Source organism: Armigeres subalbatus, chromosome 2 (genome assembly GCF_024139115.2).
Source record: "Armigeres subalbatus isolate Guangzhou_Male chromosome 2, GZ_Asu_2, whole genome shotgun sequence".
In the NCBI taxonomy this organism is placed as follows: Eukaryota; Metazoa; Arthropoda; class Insecta; order Diptera; family Culicidae; genus Armigeres; species Armigeres subalbatus.
In genome coordinates, this window is record NC_085140.1 from 113,335,410 (window position 1) to 113,361,639 (window position 26,230).

The following is a 26,230-nucleotide window of genomic DNA, read 5'->3' on the forward strand; positions in this document are numbered from 1 at the left end:
ATTCGGAGCGGTTCCAACATACAAACCGATCGGTCTCGATCTGTCCGTTGTTTGCGCACGTTCTCGGTTTCGCCTATTCCATTCATGGAAGATATATCGCTCCTCTCACCTGGACCGTTGTTGGTTGCCTGAACAAAACAACAGTGCGTTGACGGAGTCCTGCTGCGAGGTGTGAGTTATCCGAAAATACCGTTCTTTTCGGGACCTTTTTCATTCTTAATTCTTTTGTGCAGCACGCATATTCGGACCTGCAGCACTGGGCCTTTTTGTATGCATTTTGAGGGATGCGGTCTACGGGTACCGTTATGGGTCTGGACCGAAAATTTCCAAACAGGTCCCTCCTGCGTTCAGGTACCTGCTACGTAACAAGATATTTTATGATAAATACTATTTTGCCATCATCATTGACGTCGGTACTGATTTCCATACTAATCAAAATGTTCTTATTTCTTTCTTCCAGATAAATCAAATCGTAATCTATGGGCAACAAATAGAGGCAAAAGGTAAGACATCAATCGCTCAACATATCTGCAATATTAATTCATAAGCCCATCATTTATTCAACATTCTGGTTAACGTAAACTGCTGTTTCGATTCTAACAGGCGCACCCGTCGCGATCACGCAATAGGCCAATCGAGTTCAATTTCCATATTTTCCCACCCTGTCCGTCGATGACGACGGGCGTCCGATTACCCGAGTGAATCAGAATTGCGAAACGGTACAGTTCGATGAACTCTTCCACCAAGAACGGAATAGTCACCGCGTTAAACCCTAACCTAACCCAACGTATTTTCTCGAATTCCCCGCAAAGCCTTCAATCAAGCAACAACGGGGCAGCCGAACGAAATCGACTTGCTGCGTCGTTCCCCGGCACTTCCCGATGACCAACACTCGTCCTTTTTTCCCTTTCGCCCTTAGTTCTGATGTAGAAAACACAGAACGTTGCACTTTCGCCCTGAACTCTACTCGCTTTTCAACGCCTCCTCTAGGAGCTGGGGTGACCGGCGGAGAGGACGACTTACGTGCGGTTGAGACGTAATTTCAAATCAAAGCCCCGCTTCGAAACGAATCCATCAGTGCTTTGGAGTTATGTTTTTGCATTTTATTTACCGGGTGTAAACAAAAACAACCGAAGAACAATACTTACCGATACAAATATTTGACCGAGCGCCGTGGCGCGGCGGTTTATCGGCTCGAAGGGACACTACGCAAAAGTGTCAACAACCTTTAAACTTCAAAAAAGTGGAAAATAATAAAGTATGAGCACCGCAGTGACGACCAATGCACCGACGCCATTAATGCTCTATTTATGAGGACGACGAAATGGCGCGCGGAAGGTGAGGAAGCACGGCTTGAAGGCATTTTCATATGAAAATGAAAACAATAAATGCACCGATGATGCTAATTCTCTCGGAAGCCATATGAAATAAGAAGTTGGCGAGTCCGAAATCGGAGGAAAAAAGTGCTAAATGCAATGAGATGCAGCACTTTAATCGAATCATGACTTTATTTGCTGCCTACTTCTCATTCATTGCCAAGCACCGCATCACCGGCTGTTTCGAATAAATCCGGGATTCGCATCGGGCGAACGAAGTGAAATTTCAAACAGTGAAACAAGGTTGCCAGATTTTGAGTTTTTCACACGAGGAACATGTTCCTCGGCGAGAGCTTATTACTAATTTCTGTAGCAGTAAGGTGCATCTTTGTGTAACCTGAAATTCATTATTAGAGAGATTTGTAGCCCTATGCTGGCTCATCTCTGGAACCCAAAAATCCTTCTATGTTTCAAAGGCGACGATATTTTCATTTCAAATCTAAGCATTGGTTAATAAAACCTTCTTCCCACAAATCTGATTACTTTTGATTGGGATTTAAGCCGGATGAAAAGCTGAAATCAAAATAATTTACAAGATTTGATTAAAAGAATTTTAATGGTCAGCTTTCTTCATGAACTCATATGGTTGGGGTTCGACGAAACCGCACCAAGTGCCTTTTGGATTGACTTCTAATATTTTGGTCGTAGAATGAGAACGGAAATGAATTCATATTCTCATATTAATTCTCATATCAACCATATCGTGAGTGTTGTGTAAAAGAATCTTCGCGCCTTATTGTCATTAAACTTAAATATTGATACGCTTTCGGAGTTCACATTATCCATTTCAAATTGGACAACAAGTACCAATCTAGTGAAGTGTCCGGATATTGTCAAGTTTCTGCAAAATATTTGCCGCATTTTGGAGAATTTGAAACAAGATCGCAAACCGTTGCAGTCAAGAACCGTCTAGTGAGATGATTTTGAAAAGAGGTTTGCTTGTTTAGATTGTTTAGGGGGACAAAATAGAGATGGACGTTAGCAGGATTAGTAATTGGTTGGATTTGTAGAAACAGGTACCAAAATATCAGTAGGTATTTGACTGATTTTTCGCCTATCAAAGCTTTGTAACTTTAATCAGAATACTTGCAACAGACCGTCATTCATCTATTTGCTCATAAAATTCAAGCAAGTTGTGTGTACCTATGTCATAAAACATTCACATTATGTGTAATCATTCAATTGACAATCAAAAGGAACCTAGTGTAAAATGATTTTTAATCAAATTCATTTCCCAAGCCAGATTTTGCCGAGTTTGAAAAAACGTAGGTTTTCAATCGATTCAGTTAGTTATTTCCGCCATCGTTCTGATATTTCAGTTTTTTTCTTCGAGGTTATGTCATATATTTTGCGCTGGTTTGAGGACTGTTAAAGAAATGTGATTGGTCGGTTCATAGAGCATCAGGAAGTTCGGCCGACCTATGGACATCTTAGCCAGAGCCACGCGTGATTTCTGTCTTGCCGTAAGGAGCACCACCACCTGAACGACCAGTGAGGGCGGTGGTAGAAATCTCCCTAAATGAGGGAAACGTGCCTCTTGAGCCAGACATTGCCAGACCGACTAACACATCCAATACAGCCCAGTTTCCGAGGAAGCTCTTCGATCTTTTTGCGGATATGCATTCCCCAACTGTTCCACGCAGTTGACGCTCTTGTCTAGCCAGTCGACGTGATGCTGCGCGAAGTTACCCAACCAGAGGTTCCGGTGATTATTTTGAAGAAAGTTGTTTTACCGCTTCCGCCCACCTGGTAATAATCAAAACATTTACGCCTTTTTTTTCAATTTTTTGAATGAACATACCATGAACTTAAGATGCAAATTCTGGAGTCCAGATTCGCGTTGAGATTGACAAGATTGAAAATATCATCTTTTCTGGGGAGTATTTAAATTGAACCTCGTTCAATTGAGGAACGGGCAGGTTAAGTAATTTCTTTTCAGAGGATTCGATCGTCAGTTCGTATTTCTTCTCCACGGGTTTCAACTTGCGGCTATAATATGTCTAAGATATTAAATTAAAAATACAGAACGCTTCGTGAACGGCGTTGAGCTGAACGTTCAGCTCCTTCTCTTATTTTAGTAGGTCTTTACAAAAGTCTGTCCACATTGGGTCAACTTTCAGAACGCTATTGATTGCCAGTGTCATGTCCAACCACTGCCTGCTTAACGTGTGAAATAGTTATATAACTCGAAATCTAAAGCTACATTCCGGAAAAAAATATTAACAGTGTTGTCTCGCCCATAATCGAAACGAGCTGCAGTCGAGACAGCAAGGGAACCGCATTCTGCAGGAGAATTTCGTTCCTGACCGACTTTTTCAGCGTTTGCAGCCGCTTGGGCTCCGCTTTCTCCAATATCATTTAATTCACCGTCATCTTTACGGCAGGAGACTTAAAAAGAATTTTAAGCAATATTGTCATCCGAAACTAAACAACTCAGGAGGCACTCTTCAAAACCCAAAAAACTAAGTAGCTGTTTTGCATCTTCAACATTTGCCTTCAACATGTATTCAATTCCATGTCATCGAAGAATTCCCTGGAGTCTACTCGCGTAACCATGAGCTTAAGATCTACTCACATAACCAAAGGACTGATATCTCTTTGAAAAAATGGTTCATCTCCTATTTGATCCATAAAACAAAATTAAATAAATCTTAAAGAGCTGTTTCTTTCCCTCCAAGAATTTCCTGGATTTTAGGCCTTAAGGTCAACACGCGTAACCAAAGGGCTGTTATCTCTCTTTGACAATGGTGCATGCCCTACTTTATCTAATTGATTAAATTGGATAAGCCTTCCATATTGTTCCTTTCCAGGATATACAAAATTTCCCTGGAGAATAGCATCCCACAATTCCTTGGAGAATAGCTGAAGGTCAACACGCGTTACTAAATGGTTAAGCTATTTTTAAATGATTCCGGCTCTATTTGATCCACGGAATCAAATTGAATACGCCTCCTATAACCATGCGTTTCAGGTCATCCTAGAATGGCCTGGAGTATAGGCACCGTTTTCCGTTTTAGGTCATGCAAGAATTTCCTGTAGTATGGGTCTTACGGTCTACACACGTAGCAAAAAAACAGTTTTCTCTTTTAACAACAGTTAGTGCCTTTGCTGATTCAAAGAGTCTTCCAAGAATTCCCTGGAGCACATGATTTAAGTTCTACACGCATAACCAGTAGTCTCTTAATACCTAAAAAAAAGATTGATGCCCTTGTGATCCATAGAAAAAAAAGGATACACTTTCAACTATTGTTGCATCCCAGTTCAATCAAGAATTACCTGACGTATAGGATTTCAGGCTTAGCATTAGCATTAGCATTAGCATTGAGCATTTCGCACAAATTCGTAGGTGGTACAAGCCTGGACTATTGTATGAAAGTAGCATCACTTTCATCCGTTACCACCAAGGAATGTAAAATAACAACATTGCCAATGACAACAACATTGTCCTCTCTTGTAAATGTTGGGACAAACTCAACTCGCAATAAGCGTTTGTCCCAAACTGCAACAGAATAGGACAATGATCGCTTGCCGTGCATTTTGAGAAGTAGTCGGTTTTCGATGATGTTTTTGGTTAAATAAATATCAGTTATCATAGTTTAGACATAAACTTAACCATCTGTTGTCATGATTTGTGTTTTACTTCTGAAATATACAAGTTATCGCAGTTTGAAAAGTTCACAACAATTACCTCTCCATGTTTGTTGCAAATAAAATAGAGCGCAACAATGTCTTTATCCTCTGTAGATGAGGACAAAGAGTTATCACTATTCTCTTTTGTCGCTTGTTATTTGCATTTTTCAGCGACAATTACATTCCTTGGTTACCACAGATATTGATTTGGGACTAATCACTATCTCTTAGATGGAAGCAATGCTCTTCTCCAATAGTCGAGATCTGTCCTGGCCACGTCCTTGCGAATGCTGAGGAAGGGAAAGGATGGTTAGTTGGACACCTACTTAAGAAAGATGCAGAGAACTCTACGGGCTCTCTTAGGTGCCACGGGAGGTTTTGGATTCGTTAAGTGTGGAAGGTTATAACAGTAGGAATCGTTTTGGTAGAACGTGAAACACAGAAAGAACTAAGATAGAAATACAAAGTAGGAAAGGGACGAGCCTGGAATTGAAACCACGACCTCCTGCTTATAAGGCAGAAACGGTAGCAACTAGACCAACGAGCTCGTCATGGCTTGAACTCCTAAAATAAGAAAACAAATCTTTCGTTATATGCATTGACCTTAAGGCCTGTACTCCAATTCTTGGAATTTTTGGATGGCGTTGCATGGAACCTGCATTCCATTCACATCCAATTTGGTTCAAATGATCACTAAGAGCATGTTGCTTTTCTGATAGGAGCAAATAGATCTTTCGTTATGCGTATTGACCTAAAGGCTTGTACTCCACGTCTTGGAATTCACGGATGGCCTTGAAAGGAACGTACATTCAATTCATATTCAATTTGGTTGAAATAATCTCCTACACACATTTAGTTTTTATTTCTGCAGCTCGGCAAAAACCCGACAGCCGTGCGCCAGCAAAATGAAAGACTGATATTTCAGCAAAAATGCCGTTTGTTTGCTGAACTTCGGCAATTTATTTGCTGATTTTCATCAATTTTGACAGAAATATCGGTAAAAACATGTTTGCTGGGGCACGGCTGTGCGAATCTCGGTGAAAGTTCATCATTTTGCTGAGATCCCGGTAAAAAAATTAAGTGTTTATAGCATTTTTGATTTCTAAAAGGAACAAACAGTTCTTTCGTGATGCGTATTAACCTTAAGGCCTGTACTCCAGTTATTGGAATTCTGGAATTTCATGATTTAAGAATTGCGCTCTTTACATATTGAGGTACACCTTTCTTACATGCAATGTCATTTTTAGCTTATTAATTATTCTTGATCACGCACCATGTTCAATATAATTCAATCTATGAAGGGATCCCCAGTAACATTTTGGTTTTATGATGATTTTATAGAAGTCTTGTAAAACGGGTTATGGTTTTTAAGACCTTTATAAAATCAAAAATGTTGCTTGGGATTGATGCCTCTGGAACGAATTTTCCAGCATTTTGAAACCAAATCTGCTTCTGGAATGCATTTCCCTGCAAATCGTTACTAGGTGAGTGATATTTTTTCATAGAAACGTCAAAAAGATTTAGTGCTATATTTTATGGCTTTCTCAGTTTGATTGAGTCAAAACGATTAGTTTTGCTTTTCACGACGTTTCGGTCTATATAATTGGCCTTTTTCAAGGGTGATAGACAGTTTCAAACTGAAAAAGGCCAAATATACAGGCTGAAACTTCGGGCAAGACAAAACTAATCGTTTTGACTCAATCAGACCGGGAGAGTCGAAAATTTTAATGTTTTGAAGAAGGCCTGCTTAATAATGATAAACCACCAGAAAAGATTGCTTTTGCAAAAATAAAGTGCTCTTAAAACACAAAAATCCTCAAGTAGAAAATGTGTAGGTTCTCAAGGTCGCCTGCCAAGAAAAATTGGATATACTGGGCTGCCTGCCCTAGAAGAAAATTTAAATGTTACGGAGGCGGGTGGTTTGGCTGTTAAAAAAATCTTCTAGGAGGGCAGAATTTCTCAAGAGGAAAATGTGAGTATGCGAGGGGCGCCTTCATTAAAATATAAACGATTTATCGGAAAAGCATGCCTAGGCATAATAAGAAAATTTGTTTATAACAGTAAATCAAAATAGAGTTTTTCAAAAAAGATCTAATTATGAGAGCTTTGAGGAACGTCAATTAAATGGATCAAAAGTTTTGTGATAAAGAGGGTTAACAACATTTAATTTAGAGTCGATTTCTTCACCTCCGCTTAGGCCTTAAACCATGTTTAAGCGTATGGGCAGGCACCGCTTAAGAGATGATCGCAATAGATTAGTAGATTAGTATATTAGTTAGTAAATTAGTAGATTTTTTTTGGTATTTGGCACCGTCTTCAGTGTCTCGTACTTGACTCGACTTGTCTCATGGCCAAGTCACTGTACGAGAGTCCCTAGTACAAGACACTGAAGAAGGCCTTACTGTTAAGGTCGAAATACGTATCTGTCAAGATACAATTAAGTGGTGGAATTCAATGGAATTGTATAAACTCGTCTTATGACAAGTGAAGACATTCCACTAAAAAGCTCAAAATAATTTTCTTATCAGATTTTTAAGGTTTGAAGGCAGATGAAAGTTTTGTCGAATGAAAAGGAACTCAAAATCAACTTACTTCGCCGCAATCTCGGAGTTTCTCATCCCGCATCATGCTTTACAAAAGACAAAAGGCTGAACAACATAGATTCGGGTAATTTTGAATGCCTCTTCCAAAAGCAAACTTGACGCGGGGGGGGCGGTGGTCCGTTTGGCTGAAATTCAAATCGAATCCTTTCTAGTCGAAGGCCATTATACTTAGCTGTTTGTAATCTGGTCGAATAATCCATTAGACTGAAACACATGCGGCCAAAATGGACATACAGCCGAAAATGCCGTTTGGCCGAACAGCTCATTTAACCAAAAAAAAAGTTGTTGGACCACATAGGTTTGTTGATCAAAAAGTTTGGCCGAAACGGTGGTTTGGTAGAATAAGTCATTTTGCTGGTGAGTGAATGTGATTCTGTCGAAAGGGTCGGGTTGTATGTCCGAAAATGGTTGAACAATACAATATAAACACAATAATAAGAATTAAAAAAAACGATACAATAGTGAAAGTGAAAAGTGTGATGTTATGTTGTGTCCAGGTCCAATCCCATCCAGGAAGCATGGGTTGCCGGCCGGATGACATACTTTCAATGGCAGTTGTTAATTCGGTTCCCATCCCAGATCTTTCCCAAGTTTCACTTCCAGTTGAAAGTGTTTCGTCCAAAAACCACAATCGAAAAAGTTGTTGGGGCCACCCTCATTGGAATTTTCATCGTTCACGTTCCTGTCCGAAGAATTCCTCTGTCAGATGGGAACACTTTTGCTCACGGCCATAGTTGATATCGTAGATGGCCTCGAAAAACTCCAACGTTGTCATATATTACATGATAGTGGTTTCCAACTACATTATGCTCAGGGTTGGGAATCAATCAAAGCTCAATCCACGATGAAGTTTCAGGAGCAATCGCTGAAAAATGGATGCTGAACAAAAATAACGACATTTTCCATACCTATAAAGAATAAGTTGTCACAAATGTGATTATTAGAGTCGAACACTTTTCCCACTTGATGATTCTCCGACAGCTGATGTTTTGCAACAAGTTATCAATGAATCGACTGCTTTGAGCGTGCTTACAGCGGCACACTAGGAGTTAACTTTCTGAAATCAGTCTGGCGAAAGGCATCTAAGGCTCGATTTCTCAAATTTAAGCACTTTAGTCGAAAAAATATTTGGTAGGCGTAGTAGCAGACACCATCCCTCATAACCGGTACCAAATAGTTTTTCATGAAAAGTTCCTAATTTTGAGAAAACCAGCGTTAGATGTCTTTCGCCATACAAATTTCTGGCGGTTAACTCTTGCTGGCTATTTTGTGCATATAGCGCCTGGATGTGGTTGCGGCGAGTAGAAAATCAGCCACTGCCAATAATTCATTTGGAAGGAAACCTGTTCAGGATGGGTTGTTGCTGGTGACAAAGTGACCCATGAGCAACGCACAGATTATGGAGAGAAATATATTTCTGATCCGTGTATCATATCTCAGTCTTACAGTCAGCATCCCCAACTATGAGCATATTTCGGTCTCTGGTCATGAGCCTAAAATTCTGATTCAGGTAATCAGGCAGTGACCCATTTATTTTCTAAACAAATTATGTAACTCGAAGACCTGTTTGATAAAAACAAAAAAAAATCAGAACTAAAACTAAGTGTATGGAACCGAATACTCGGTAATGCTGACTGGCTTTGAATTGCACAAATGATTCCAAAAAAAGAAAGGGCTTTTGGCAGATCGTTCGGCCGAAAAACTGGAGCAGAAGCTTCTGTTTAGCGAAGAAAGTCTTACTAAAACGTTCGGGTTAGTTTGATGACGTTGTGCAAATTAGAAATTCCGTCGGCAGCATCAACTAAAGGAACCTCAAAAGCACGGAAGGTACTTTCGAACATATATAATTCATTTGTTTATTTGGTGGGACCTCTGTGTTATTTAACCGCTACTGTGCCGAGATCTACTGTGGTATTCTGCAGCCAGAATCCACACAGAATCTATTTTTAGATTTTCCATTATTCATTGTTGTTGTCAGTGCTGGTCCATCTCATCGTGAGTATGCAAGAATTGTGGAGCCAAAAGTAAACCTGGGATGAAGCACTGAGAACAAAGGAAGAAACATTGTACTACGAACTACGACGTCAACTACAACCTGTACAACCTACAATCTGTAGATAGAAGGTCGTTGTGTGCTTCCTTTTCCAAGTATGATTATTTAGTATCGAAATACTGGATTTTAGCGATTTGTCCGAAAATGGCTATTGTGCTTCTTGTATCTGAGGTTCGGAATCGCCTGTAGCACGTCTCAAGACAAACCGTGCTACGATTACTCGGTTGAAACTTTATGGAGCTTGAAACTTTATCTCCAAACCAAAAGCTTCTTGAGATGATTACAATCACTACCATGCGTATGGTGAAGGAAAGACTTCAGCTAGACAACTGTTGCAACCTCAATGCTCTTCCGATTCGTCAAAATGAGTGATTTATCGATTTATCGCTTAAAAGCAGAGAATTGGGGCGAGTTGGCATCGATCTATGTGAACCAATTGCCAACAAATTGTCGATGGAGACGATGGCGATTCAATTTGAAATTGCTAGCGAACTATCGACCAGAGAATTCATGACAACATTTGACCGATCGGTAAGCGTTGGCGTCTCACCATGCAGAATCGTGATCCATCATATCTACAATCAGAGGCGCAGCATCCACGTTCCAAATTGTGGGTAGGACAAACTGGAGAAATGACTTTTTAAACAACAGTTCTGATGTTGAGAAATCGATGCATATTTTACATAAAATCAACTCTGAATATCAAAACTCTAGACTCCTGGGTATAATCATCACATAAGTTGTGAATTTTTCATTCATTCAGCAGGAATGTACATTTAACAGTTTAGGTAAAACGATGGTGATCACAGTCGCTCACTTTCAATGCCCATTAAAAAATGAGCACATTCCATCACGTACTTTCACGGATTGAATCCAAAGCGAAATGAAAAAATCTCGCTTATCATCTGTGTACCTCACATTAGTGCTGTCCAATCGAGAGCTTGAAGTAGCTCGAAGTTTCTCCCTGTCCTGCTCATGCCCATTTGTTGACAAAAAAGAACAAGCAGGACGGGAACAACTTCGAGTTACTTCGAGCTACTCATTGGACAGCACTATTATGGAGCATATAGTGAGAGACAATTTTTCTAAGTTGCAACAACAATGAACTGATTCGGGAGATATACTTTATAAACTTTATAAACAGCGAATGATTTGTTTATCGGCTTTATCGGTCATTTCTACTCAAAGTATGAGGGAGTAGATAATCGAAAGATAATTGAAAATCATTAGATTGAAAGCCATTCGCTAGGGCGCGAACAAGTATGAAGCGATAGAGGGTGAAAGGGAGAAAGGAAGACCATCTATTGAACAGCACACAATCGAAGCGTGAATCTTCTTGCCTAACGCCCTGGTTGTGGACGGCTTGGTTAGTGGTATGGAAACCACCGTGCCAAGACAGCCTGACCCGATCCGTTATTGTGGATTTTTTTTGGAGATCGTCACATCAACGCAGAGGATGAAACTCTTGAATACTTTGTCACTTTTTGATCCTCCGGCCTTCAATAGCCATTTGTCGTCTGCAGGTAACCGCTCAACCTAAACATTCAAAATCGAGCCCCACCCTCATAGATTAAAGAACTTTCAAATGTTGACATCTTATCATGTAGAATTGTGATCCATCCGATCTACAATAATATCAATCTTCTCACGGGCGTCTCAACAATGCATTGAAAAAAATACTTAAACGTAGGAGTCTCCCACGCAGAACGGTGGCTCATCCGATACATGATGACAGTATTCTTCATAAGGACGTCACACCAACGCAAAGGAAGAAATTCTAGAATACGGGCGTCTCTCTTCGTAAAGTTTTAGTCAATTCGATCCACAATAACGCCATTCTTCTAGTGGTCGTCCAACCATCGCAGAAGAAGAAAATCCAGAATGTGGACGTCCCACCACGCAGGATTGTTATTCATCTGATCCACGATAAAGCATTGTTTTGCGGGTTTCCCACAAATGCAGAAGGAGGAACGCTTGAATGTGGGCGTTCCACCACGTAGAATTTTGATCCATCCAGTCCTCGTCCCACCAACGTGGATAAAGAAACTTCTGAATACGGGCATCCCTCCACGCAGGATTGTTATTCATCTGGTCCACAGTAAAGCAATTATCCTTGCGGGCGTCCCATAAATGCAGAAGGGAACACAATATTGAAGGCGTCCCACCATGCAGAATTGTGATCCATCTGATTCACAATAACACCATTCTTCTTGCGATCGGCCCACCAACGCAGAGGAAGAAACTCCTAAGCACGAGTCTCTCCACGCATAGTTGAAGTCAATCCAACGCAGAGAAAGGAGCACTTGAATGTGGGCGTCCCATCACGAATAATTGTTATCTATCCACCGCCACACCAATGAAACTCCCATTATGGAACTCCTTTTTCATCCTGAAACGAGACATGCAAAGAGAATTCTACTTTTTCCTTGTTTTGATTCCTAGCGCGATGTCATACTGACGCGTCGAGCAGACTGACGTGTAGCAGAATATCAGCAAGAGGAATTCTTCTGCCTTGGACACGCGTCAGTATGGCATCGGCCTTATTTTTCTTGATACGAAAATTATGTTAAGCTTTTAGTGGAAAGTATTTACTAGTTGTGGGCCCTCCTTAGCCGTGCGGTAAGACGCGCGACTACAAAGCAAGACCATGCTGAGGGTGGCTGAGTTCGATTCCCGGTGCCGGTCTAGGCAATTTTCGGATTGAAATTGTCTCGACTTCCTGAGCATAACAAGTATCATCGTATGAAGCCTCATGATATACGAATGCAAAAATGGTAACCTGGCTTAGAAACCTCGCAGTTAATAACTGTGGAAGTGCTAAATGAACACTAAGCTGCGAGGCGGCTCTGTCCCAGTGTGGGGATGTAATGCCAATAAAAAGAAAAGAAGAATTTACTAGTCGTATAACGAGTTTGTACTATTTCATTTAATTCCTCTACCTTATTGTACCTTCGACAGATACGTTTTTCGACCTCAAAAGTAAGGCCGTCTTCAGTGTCTCGTACTTGATTCGACTTCGAGTCGGTATTAAATGGCATAGTACAGACTTGTCTTATGACAAGTAAATACATTCCACTAAAGGCTTAAAATAATTTTCGTATCAAATAACAAATAATAAAATCAAAAAAACTTCTCGGATTTGTTAAAGAATCTTTTGGAAATTCCCAAAATTTAATGGAATCTTCTAGTTGCCCCTCAAATTATTATTTTTGGGTAAAAAATCCGAAGGGGGAGACATATTTTGTTTTAAATATTTGTATTGGCCTTATTAAATAAATATAAGAATGTTTTACACTCGATTAAAAAAATAGTTTTCATCGAGGCATTTTGTTACCAAGATATAACAAATGTTTCTAAGAGTTTATTTGTGAAGCAATGTTCGAAATTCAAATTTTTCGAATTTGTGGATTAGCCAACAGATCATTCAATATTTGAAATATTTTCTGCCAAACCGTTCAGAATTACTGAAAATCTGACAACTCTGAACTCCCCGGCAGCAGCTGCATTGCAAATTAAAAAGCAAACTGCGCCACACGACAGAGTTCACGGTTAGAGGCACGAAGCACTGCCACTACTGTGCGAAGCGCTCCACAAAAGTTCAACGAACTCACCCCGCAACTCCCCTGTCGGCTGCTCCCGATTCATGCGCCTCTTCGAGTCCTTGCGCCTTCGGGAGAAGGTACGACGACAAAACAAAAACAATGAATAACGAGGAGCAAAGCACACCACCAACAACGGACCAAGTCAACCGGCTTGGATCGTTATGGCACCGTGAGGGAAAAAAATCTGACAAGTGTCTGGTGTCTGGAAGCGGAAGGCAGCAGCTCCGCACTGTGTCATCTTCGTTCTTTCTGGAAATCCGCAACTCAACCGAGCACTCGTTGAGTGAGGTCCTGCTGAAGCACTTCCTCGGCGTCAGCAGTCAGTGTCATATCTTTTTCAATTATTGCCATTACCCTCAGCAACACCACACGAGTGGTGGAACGCAAGAGGGAAAGCGGGTGGTTTGCTGCGAAAGTGGAATCACGACGGAACTGTACAAAAACAATAATAAATCGTACCTCGCCGGGGGCAGGGAGGGAAAAACGGAGGAAAATCACATCCAAACCAGTCAGACAGCAGCAGCACAGTCGGGCAGAGTTCAATCGCCTTTTAACCCACACACGGTGACGGGCGAATGGATGGGATGGTGGAGTTTGGTTTGAAGGGGGAAAGGAGGTGCGATGCGACGTTAGTTAGCTGGAAAAAGGATGAACTGTGGCGCTCGAGTTCTTTGTGGTTGTGCGCCCCAGCTAACTAGTGGTAGCATGAAAAGCATTTCCGGTTCGAACGTAAACAAACCGTTGTGGTCCGGGACAAGACGAGCTGAGTTTCATTCATTTTCGCCTCGAACTGGAACGGTGCCAACATTGTTTGTATTTGAAAAACGGAGAAAAGAATGGAATGAATTGGTAAAAACCGTTTGTCAAGCAAACGGTGGCGGTTTACCTAATTACTTGATTTGCCGAGGGGATCTTTGGGGCTGGACATGCGTTCCAGGCATCAACAAAATGAATTGTGTATCAAAACATCAAAGAACCGAGTTCATAATAGCCCTTGAAGAAGCAAAGTTGAGTGCACGACCATGTCACTCCATCGTTTCATGCATAGCTTCAATCTTAAATCATAAAAATGAGATTAAAAAGATTTAGATAGAAAGATGAATAACCAAATTCCAACTGCTTACCGAATGCATTTTCAAATCTCAGGAAATAGCTAAACATGCTATTAGTGACTCCTTTGCATGCACTAAAATAGCTCCAACCACGAACTAAAGTTCGACGAACCTTCGTTTGTGTAATAAAAAATCCTCAAATTCCACGAACTCTCACTGCAGTCAACCTCAACACATTTTTCATTCTACTCTGGTCGCTGCCCTTTAGAATGGAAAAATTGGCCCAAAGCCATTCGACTGAGCCACACAGCCCTCCCCAAGCGGCCTGCCCATTCAAACCCATTCCTGCCGAAATTCTTCCCTCTTCCCATTCTACGAAATCCTGCAATCCTGTAATACCTACGAAAAGGAAGCAACGACCCGGCATAGGCTGTACGTGCACTTCGAACGGGAGAGGCCTAACCTGGGCGAGTGTGTCATTGACTGGGTCTGTTATTATAGGCTGCATGCATGGAGCAGCAGCAGCAGCGGGAGTAGCCAGACTGGCGTCAGTCGGTCGCTTGGGTGAAAGCAATTTTCCATCGGCTTTTCAATTGGGAAAGGTCGGGAAACTGTCGAATGTGAACCCGTCGTTGTCGTCGTCTTTTCGACAGCGCGATACAACAGACAAAACCCTTTTTCTATCCTACACGACAGTAGTACTGATGATGATGATGATGATCGGCCACGTGACCGCCAGGTGATGTTGCCATCAGCGTGTCGCGTCGTCCAGTGCCAACCAACGTTGAAGACGGGATGGGGAACCAGACTTTTTGTCTGTCGTCTGATGGCTTAGATGGGCGCCCGTCGATAATCCACAAACTGCAAAGTGAGCGAAACGGAAAATTTTAAAATCAACAAAGTTCTCAAGTTGTGGGCGTTTTGAAGAACACCGACCGAATGGGATGGGAGGCTTGTTCCTTCGGTTGTCCTCCATATCGAAACATTTGTTCTTCAGAGGAGCTGGTGATTTTCATACACGGAACTGCAGGCGAATGATTTCGATGCGGTCCTCCAGTCACGTTGAAGAGTGCATCCAACCGAAAGGCATTGATCCTTGTGTGCCATTTGCTGTTAATAAATTCATTGAATTTATGATGTTAAAAACCTTTAGTCACCATTAGAGAATATTGAAGTGGAACTTATACAGCAGAATCTAATCCAATCCCATTTTATCCAAATACTACTTAAGCCCATCCAAATCTAATCCAAATCCATTCAAAATTCAATCCAAATTGAATCCACGTCCAACTCAAATCGTATCCAAATCCAATCCAAATCCAATCCAAATCCAATCCAAATCCAATCCAAATCCAATCCAAATCCAACCCAAATCCAAATCCAATCCAAATCCAATCCAAATCCAATCCAAATCCAATCCAAATCCAATCAAACCAATCCAAATCCATCCAAATCCAATCCAAACCAATCAAAACCAATCAAATCAATCCAAATCCAATCAAATCAATCCAAACCAATCCAAATCAATCCAAATCAATCCAAATCAATCCAAATCAATCCAAATCAATCAAACCAATCCAAACCAATCCAAACCAATCAAATCCAATCCAAATCAATCCAAATCCAATCCAAATCCAACCAACCAATCCAAACCAATCCAAACCAATCCAAACCAACCCAAACCAACCAAACCAATCCAAACCAATCCAATCCAAACCAACTAAACCAATCCAAATCCAAACCAACCAAACCAATCCAAACCAAATCCCAACCAAACCAAACCAACCAAATCCAACCAAACCAATCCCAAACCAACCAAACCAATCCAAACCAACCAAACCAATCCAAACCAACCAAACCAATCCAACCAACCAAACCAATCCCAAACCAACCCAAACCAATCCAAACCAAACCGAACCAATCCAAACCAACCCAACCAACCAAACCAACCAAACCAACCAAACCAACCAAACCAATCCAACCATCCAATCCAAACCAAACTGAACTCAACGTCCAACCCAAACCAATCCAAACCAACCAAACCAATCCAAACCAATCCAAACCAACCAAACCAATCCAAACCAATCCAAACCAATCCAAACCAATCCAAACCAATCCAAACCAACCAAACCAATCCAAACCAACCAAACCAACCAAACCAATCCAAACCAATCCAAACCAATCCAAACCAATCCAAACCAATCCAAACCAATCCAAATCCAATCCCAAACCAATCAAACCAAATCCAAACCAATCCAAACCAATCCAAACCAATCCCAAACCAACCAAACCAACCAAACCAATCCAAACCAATCCAAACCAATCCAAACCAATCCAAACCAATCCAACCAATCCCAAACCAATCCAAACCAACCAAATCCAATCCAAACCAATCCAAACCAATCCAAACCAACCAAACCAATCCAAATCCAACCAAACCAATCCAACCAACCAAACCAATCCAAACCAATCCAAACCAACCAAACCAATCCAAACCAACCCAACCAATCCAAACCAATCCAAACCAATCCAAACCAATCCAAACCAATCCAAACCAATCCAACCAACCAAATCCAATCCAAACCAACCAAATCCAACCAAACCAATCCAAACCAATCCAAACCAACCAAATCCAATCCAAACCAATCCAAATCCAATCCAAACCAATCCAAACCAATCCAACCAATCCAAACCAATCCAAATCCAATCCAAACCAATCCCAAACCAATCCAAACCAACCAAACCAATCCAAACCAATCCAAACCAATCCAAATCCAATCCAAACCAATCCAAACCAATCCAAACCAATCCAAATCCAATCCAAATCCAATCCAAACCAATCCAAACCAATCCAAATCCAATCCAAACCAACCAAACCAATCCAAACCAATCCAAACCAATCCAAACCAATCCAAACCAATCCAAACCAATCCAAACCAATCCAAACCAATCCAAACCAATCCAAACCAATCCAACCAATCCAAACCAACCAAACCAATCCAAACCAATCCAAACCAATCCAAACCAATCCAAACCAATCCAAATCCAATCCAAATCCAATCCAAATCCAATCCAAATCCAATCCAAATCCAATCCAAATCCAATCCAAATCCAATCCAATCAAATCAAATCCAATCCAATCCAATCCAATCCAAATCCAATCCAAATCCAAATCCAATCCAATCCAAATCCAATCCAAATCCAATCCAAATCCAAATCCAATTCAAATCCAATCCAAATCCAATTCAAATCCAATCCAAATCCAATCCAAATCCAATCCAAACCAATCCAAACCAATCCAAACCAATCCAAATCCAATCCAAACCAATCCAAATCAATCAAACCAATCCAAACCAATCCAAACCAATCCAAATCAATCAAACCAATCCAAATCCAATCCAAATCAATCCAAATCAATCAAATCAATCAAATCCAATCCCAAATCAATCCAAACCAATCCAAATCCAATCCAAATCAATCCAAATCAATCCAAACCAATCCAAACCAATCCAAACCAATCAAACCAATCCAAACCAATCCAAATCCAATCCAAATCAATCCAAATCCAATCCAAACCAATCCAAATCAATCCAAATCCAATCCAAACCAATCCAAACCAATCCAAACCAATCCAAACCAATCCAAATCAATCCAAACCAATCAAATCAATCCAAATCAATCCAAATCAATCCAAATCAATCCAAATCCAATCCAAATCAATCCAAATCAATCCAAATCAATCCAAACCAATCCAAACCAATCAATCAAATCAATCCAAATCAATCCAAACCAATCCAAATCCAACCAAATCCAATCCAAACCAATCCAATCCAATCCAACCAATCCAAACCAATCCAAACCAATCCAAATCAATCCAAACCAATCAAATCAATCCAAATCCAATCCAAATCAATCCAAATCAATCCAAACCAATCCAAACCAATCCAAATCAATCAAATCCAATCCAAACCAATCCAAACCAATCCAAATCCAATCCAAACCAATCCAAATCCAATCCAAACCAATCCAAATCCAATCCAAATCCAATCCAAATCAATCCAAATCCAATCCAAACCAATCCAAACCAATCCAAATCAATCAAATCCAATCCAAACCAATCCAAACCAATCCAAACCAATCCAAACCAACCAAATCCAATCCAAACCAATCCAAACCAATCCAAACCAATCCAAACCAATCCAAACCAATCCAAACCAATCCAAACCAATCCAAACCAATCCAAACCAATCCAAACCAATCCAAATCCAATCCAAACCAATCCAAACCAATCCAAACCAACCAAACCAATCCAAACCAATCCAAATCCAATCAAACCAATCCAAATCCAATCCAAACCAATCCAAATCAATCCAAACCAATCCAAACCAATCCAATCCAAACCAATCCAAACCAATCCAAATCAATCCAAACCAATCAAATCAATCCAAACCAATCCAAACCAATCCAAACCAATCCAAATCAATCCAAACCAATCCAAACCAATCCAAACCAATCCAAACCAATCCAAACCAATCCAAACCAATCCAATCAACCAAATCAATCCAAACCAATCCAAACCAATCCAAACCAATCCAAACCAATCAAATCAATCCAATCCAATCCAACCAAATCAATCCAATCCAAACCAATCCAAATCAATCCAAACCAATCCAAACCAATCCAAATCAAATCCAAACCAAATCCCAATCCAATCCAAATCCAATCCAAATCCAATCCAATCCAAATCCAATCCAAATCCAATCCAAATCCAATCCAAATCCAATCCAAATCCAATCCAAATCCAATCCAAATCCAATCCAAATCCATTAAAAATTCAATACGATTGAAATCCTAATCCTCATCTATGCAATATTATTTATAAATCACGAATGTTAAACCCTTTATCATGTTCGTAGTTATAATCTTTAATTTTTGTTTAATTAACTTCAAAAGCTTCGCCAGACAGCTCGCAGTCCTTATCAACTTCCATTTCGTTGAAGTGTAAATTCTCGAGAGTCCTACCCCCGCACTACATAGAATGCACTTGAGCGCAAGTAAAGGAAAAATTCACCGACATTCCAACCCTCATCCCCATTTTTTTAAAGTGCAAATTGCTCGGTTGTCTTTGATTTTTAAAAACCCTCATCCGGAACCTTGTTCCGACCGGTCGGTAGTCATCGGTTGGGTGGCGTCGTGGGGATGCAAATATGTGAACCCGGCCGGTCGCCGTTGCCGCCAGTTGAATGCCAGGTTCAATGACCGACCTACTCAACGCGCAGACCACACACCATTCACTGACGGTTTGTTGTTGCTGTTTTTGTTGCTTCAGAACCGGGAGGAGAGGCATGTAATATTCATACATTCTTGCACTCTGTAACCAGCAGCAGCAGTAACGCAGCAGGAGTGATGCACCACGCTGAAAGGGTTGACTGTGAAAGTGCACCAACACCGATGTAAGCTCCCCGCCCAACCCAACCAGCAGCACCCGATTTCCTTCGTCGCGTCGAGTGGTCGGGGTGGCTTCGTGTGACAAAGTGGAAAGGAAAACCCATATGGACGGAGGCATAATATGGTAATGTGTGGAAAATCCATAATGCAATACCTACCTAGGCGAGTGTGCAGTGTCACTGTTGAGCCGCCTTTGGCACTGGATGGTGTGAATGCACTTTTCGCTGAAAACGATGTCGCCGCGGCGATGATGCTCTTGAATGGTGCTTTTGTTTTGCTTGCTGGAAATGGGGTTGGTTTTTTTTTGTGAATTTTTGTTAGTCAGATTTTTTCATATGTTACTCCAATGCTGTTAATAAATTTCCCTGCTGTTGAATTTAAAAATCTAATGCCTTTTTTATGCTTTTATTTCAGGTGAGTTCAACGTTTAGTCGGAATCTGGATGAAATATATGATCGTAAGGAAAAAATCTTTTCTCAATTTAAATATTGAATCAAGTAATTTGACAATTTTTAAACCGGATGTTGTGTAACCATTACAGTAATGGCGACCATGATTCTAACAGTATGTAAAGCTTTCTAGGGCTTTTGATGGCTTTTATCATTCTAAAAAGGTTATTGAAGGCTCAAAGGTAAAATAGTTCTTGCATCCTCTTGACACGATCAGCCGTTCAATTTTGACGTTGTTGATAGCCTCACACCTCGTCAATCTTTTTCGCGGATTGTACTCCCATGTTTTCGACGTCGAAACTTTGGTCTATTTAAATAACATGTTGACCGAAATCCGGAGGTGTGCGGCAAGGTTAACTGTTTGTTCATTCAAAAAGATTCTCTATTTTCTCATTATCGATCATGATTCGATCTGTCAAACAATATTTGGAACGAGACAATATTATATCTGAAATCATCAAAAAACTTTTTGGTCAACTGACTGAATCCATTATTCAGAGCTCAAAAGAGGTTCTAAAACGTCGGATCATAATTGATACAGCGTTTTAGCTGGTCTTTAGACTGCATAGCCGATAAACATTTTACCTCCCTACCGTTCATAAGGGACCTCAAACTTTTTTTTATTCTTTATTACCGAGACTTTCAGCCCGAGGCTGGCTCGTCTCGACCTCAAACTTCAGTAAAGCTTTGGTTTAATCTTTAAACGCGGTCCGTAAGTTTTCTCTCTTCTGAGATTTTTCAAAACAGACCAATCCCTTTTGGATTAAACATCTCCACCCCCCAGGACTCCAAAGAAACTTTCGTTCTGGATCGCAATGCCGGCTTAGAATTTTCTCCAAAAAAAAAGTTCACTCCCAAATATAAGGGACCACAAACTACAGTTAATTTTTGGTTGCATCTTAAATCACGGTCCGGGAAAGAAAAAAAAATGAGATTTTTCAAAAGTGACCAAATTCTTCTAGACTGATCATCTCCAGGACACCATACAAACTATGATTTTGAATTACAAAGCCCTGTTCCAACGCAGCTTTTCAATCCAAAACCAAAGTTTGTATGGAGTTCTGAGAATGGTGAATCTGGAAGAAGTTGATCAGTATCGAAAATTTCTAAATTATTTCTACACTATCTTGGGCTTCAAAATGCAATGAAAAATTAATCAAAGTTTGGGGTCCCCATTGAGCCAAGCAGAAGCATGTACGAGACATTGGAGACGGCCTCTCTGTCAATATACGTATCCGTGAAATTACAATCATATGATGGAATTAAATGGGACAGTACTCGTCTTATGACAAGTGATTCAATATGGAATAAGAACCAAATATTCAGCGGTCTGCTTCAACAGTTCAAAATAGCTGTGCAGCACATGATACATACTTTTCCATGATACATGCATACTTTTCCGGTGTATTTGTATCGTAAATGAATATCTTGGCTGTGCATATGCACAGCATATGTTTCGAAATGGACAAATTGATATGAAATTTGCGAAAAGAATCCATCTGTCTTGGAGGGACTCGAACCCTCAACCTCCTACTCTCTAGATATGCGTGATAACCCCTACACAACAAGACCACTTAAAGGTCACGTTTGCGGAAAAGCCATCAGAATCCGAGTACCAACCTCCACCACGGTTAGCTCTCTTTTTTGCAAATTGAATATCTTTCGGATGCTTGATTTGTCCAATCTCCACATGTGCTTTACTGTTGTATATCCAGAGTCAAGCGAGTGCACATTGTTTATTAAACGAAAGGATCGCACTCCATGCCCCCCCGCAAAGGGCTGGGTGGGCTGGTATAGAATGCGAATCAATCGCACTCTGCTGTGCCATAGGCTTGCTTGGCTAAAGCATTTGATGAGTTTGATTGTCTTACGTAAACGGTCGAGTGTGCTCAAACGACTAATGACGGTGGAAGACCGACACTTGATTACAATTAATTGCATATTATTCGGCAACTCGGCCGTACGAAAACCATTTTCTTTTGTTAAATGAACTCTGTTAGCCTGTGTGAACATAAGCAGTTAACTTCGATTCCATATCAGGTGTAGTTTATCTGGAAGACCAAACGATCTTAACTCCAGGACAATTTGGAGATCCTAGAACATCTGTAGGAATACTTACTGTAGCATTCCTGTGAACATTTTTGAGATTGCTAAAATCTTAATTCTCGAAAAAAAAAATAGAACAATTATTGAACATCCCTTATTTTTCCGTACAAATTTGCATTTTAGATTTTGAAGCCACGTTCCAATTCCTCTTCAAAAAATATTTCACCGTGGTCACTAGAGACCCCAACCTCAGTTTATTTTTGGTTTCATCTTGACGCTACAATTTTTTCATAATTTGTTACAAACTGTTACAGTCGACAACCACCTCCACTATTTGACATTTAAATATTCTTTGAAAATCTCTAAAATTCATTTTGGTTGCGGTATAAAATTCCTGTCCTATTTGGCTGGGGTATTGCTATGCTAACTAAGCTCTTGTTATGAAAATTACCCATTTTCTGCACAAGTTTTGCGTAGTAGATCCGATCGCAGATCGTATCGGATATCAATGAATCTTTATGATCAAAAAACACAATTTGCATTATTGATTTACCATTTTGACTTTGTAAAAGTTTTTCAAAAGATTTTCAAAACAAATTGGCTCAAAAACGGCTTGTATGCTTGTGCGAAAAAAATATACACTGTGAAAAAAAAATGGTCAAGTTATTGAGAATAAAACTTAAAATCAATTTTCTCAATTTTTTTCGACATTTATTTATTTATTTTATGTTGTAACAATAGTTTTATTAAAATGTATTTTTGAACGCTATAGTCACAATGGAGAAATGATGGACAAAAAAGTTACGATTTCTTAAAATAAGTTAGTTCTCCCAGAGACGAGCCAGCCTAGGGCTGAAAGTCTCCTCAATAAAGATACAAAAAAATGTTAGTTCTTCAAAAACGGTCAAAATATGCTTTTTACATTTTCATCGGTGTAATTTTCTTCTAAGTGCCACCGTTTTTGAGACACAGCTGTTATAAGACAAAATATGCCGATTTATTTTCGTTCATTTTGGAATGTTTTTGAATCTGTTGAACCTTAAATCAAATTCTACTGAACCGTTGATATTTATTGAAAAATGCTAGTAATGGAACGGGTTTTGCTCATTATCATAGTATACAAAACTTTACTGAGAAAAAAAATCAAATCATTTGTTTTTCGAAATACAACCTCAGAGTCAACTATCTAAGAAGAATATTTTAACCTTGTCTTTAATGTAGGTTTAGCGAAATAGGAGATAATTGAGGATAGGCGAAAATTTAAACCAATGCCCTAATTTCTCGTTCATCATATAAAGTATCGAGAAAAGTTCATTTAAGTGATCAAACTAGCACAAATATAAATGATTTTTGGAAAAGGGGAAGGTTGCGGGGGGAGGGGCATTCTTTATAAAACAAGGAGATGATTTTAGTTGATGGGTCAGTCATTGGAAAAGGAGCAGGTTATGAGGGAAGGCATTCCTAAATTTTTGATTAATTTAGTTTCACTTATGAACCCTTTGACTAGACTATTGAAGACTTTGAAGACTATTTTAGACTGTCTTAGACTAAAGGTATGGAGGGCGTATTTATGGAATTAACAGTTTTGCATACATTTTCAACGCCTGGGTCGATTTAAGGTCACTCCTCACGGAATCACAGCTGTCATTTTTATTATTTCACGCATGCTGAGACGCAGCAAAGCTAAATCAACAAAAATGACAGTTGTGCGCTGCCTCTGTATCGAGTGGTGTGTCCCGAAAACGTGAGCACTTTGAAATTTGGATTCCGTGAGCAGTGACCTTAAAGTAAATTTGGAACACGTGTTTTCTATCTTAAAGAAACTTTTATAAGGAGGGTTATCAGGGTCATTTCGAATGCGGGAGGTTTTTTGGGGTTGAGTATTGTTTAGAAAACGAACAATTCCGTAATACTTCTGAACTCCTGAGCCTAATGTCATCAATATTGGGAATCATATTTTCTATCCTTAGCATACGATTATAGACGGGGTGGGACGGTCATTGGGAAAAGGGGGAGGTGTGTGGGTGGTGTAGAGTTCGAGGTTATGCATGAGTATGTTAAGCATAATAACGTAAGACATACTGTATGTTAGGCATAGGGGAACTGTACCGGTTTCGGCCATGTTCCTAATTTGGTCAATTTTGCAAATAACTCCAAAAATAAAGCAATTCAGGTGGGTTTTACTAGTTCCAACAAGAGATATATCTCTCACGATTCAACGCTGCTTTTAAATGATCGATTATTTTGGAAAGATATGTATGTTTAAGGTTTGGCCAAATTAGGCACTAAGTTGGCCAAAACCGGTGCACTTCCCCTAGTTCAAATTCCTCATTCTTTGGTTAGTGGTTCTTCGGAAATGTTAAATTTCCCGAAAACCAATTGCCCGAATTCCTAAAAAATAGCAAATCCTCGACAATAACATTTTCTCGCAAATAACATTTCCACAAAACTGACTTTTCAACAGAAAAACTATCCCGAATATGACATTTCTCTGAAAATGATACGTCCCTGAAGGGAGGGCCCATTTGGCATAAAGCCATTCGGCATACAACCATTGGCATAAAGTCATTTTGCATAAGGTCAATCATTTGGCATAATTGTGAACAGCGTCAAAAGTGATGGTCATTTGGCATAACGGACGATTGGCATTTTTTTTGTGTTAACTAAAATATTTATTTGACTAAGTGGTGCTGGAATAATGCCGCAATGGTGGAAATAACTCCGGTCGGTAATTATAATAAAAAGACATAATCCTTTCGTACAAAGCATGCATTAGCTGAGAATAATACAACGATAATTGTTATCCCTTCATCGGAATCATGCAAGGGCGTAGCCAGATGGGGGCAGTCGCCCCCCCCCTAAATGGTGGAAAGACGATTCAGTCATATTCAGAAATAGGTGGTTCAAATTGAAAAGATTCCCAAAAACTTATTAGGGTATCCAGGATCCATAATATATGAATGTTTAAACCAACTCGAAACATTTCGGACTCAAGAATTCTCCTTGAAATCCTTCTAGAACAGCGGTTCTCAACCTTTTTCTTGAGAGGTACCCCTTCGAACTTTTGCATGATTTGAGGTACCCCCTCTCGAAAGTAGGCTTCCAATCCTCTTGGAAACATGATTCCGAGCCCTTTGAAGGGAAGCTCCTTTAAGCTTTTGAGTCCATTTAGAGTAGGCTTCCCCGCCTTTTTGGTAGAGGCTTCTGGGCCTCTTGTAGAGAGGCTTCCGAGCCTCTTTAAGGCGGTTTTCGAGCCACTTAAAAGGAAGCTTCCGTTGCATCTTGAAAGAACGCTTCTGAGCATCTTGATAGTATGCTTCCAAGCCTATTGAAAGAAGAATTCTAAGCTTCTTGAAGCGAGGCTTTCGAGCCTCTTGAAAGGAGGCTGCCGAGCCTCTTGAGAGGAGGCTTCCGAACCACTTGAAAGTTAGCTTCCAAGCCTCTTGAAAGCAGGCTTACGAGCCTCTTGAAAGAAGGCAACCTAACCACCTGAAAAGAGGCTTCCGAACCTCTTGAAAAGAGGCTTCCGAGCCTCTCGAAAGGAGCCTTCCGATCCTCTTGAAAGAAGGCTTTTGAGCTTCTTGTAAGAAGGCTTCCGAGCATCTTGAAAGGAGGTTTTTGAGTCTCTTCAAAAGGAGGCCTTTGAGCCTCTAGAGAAGAAGGCTTTTGAGCTGCTTGAAAGGAGGCTTCCGAACCTCTTGAAAGAAGGCTTCCGAGCCTCTTGGAAGGAGGCTTCCGAGCCTCTTTAAAGGATCCTTCCAAGCCTCTTGGAAATAGGCTTCGAGGCCTCTTGAAAGAAGGCTTTTGAGCCTCATGAAAGGAGGCTTTTGAGCCTCTTGAAAAGAGGCTTTCGAGCCTCTAGAAAGGTTCTTGAAAGGAGGCTTCCAAGTCTATTGAAAGAAGCCTTTCAAGCCTCTTGAGAGGAAGCTTCCGAGCCTCTTGAGAGGATGCTTCCGAGCCTCTTGAGAGGA

The 26,230-nt window shown here is 40.3% G+C and overlaps 1 protein-coding gene across 3 annotated transcripts in view; it reads left to right on the plus strand.

Moving 5' to 3' along the window:
• The window catches only part of LOC134210687 (PR domain zinc finger protein 1), a 199,601-nt gene that overhangs the window by 53,277 nt on the left and 120,094 nt on the right, over nucleotides 1–26,230 (plus strand). For all 3 annotated transcript variants that reach the window (XM_062686888.1, XM_062686892.1, XM_062686890.1), the window contains exon 2: nucleotides 461–503. The gene's annotated coding sequence lies outside the window, so the exon portion shown is untranslated. The remainder of the gene's footprint in view (nucleotides 1–460; nucleotides 504–26,230) is intronic.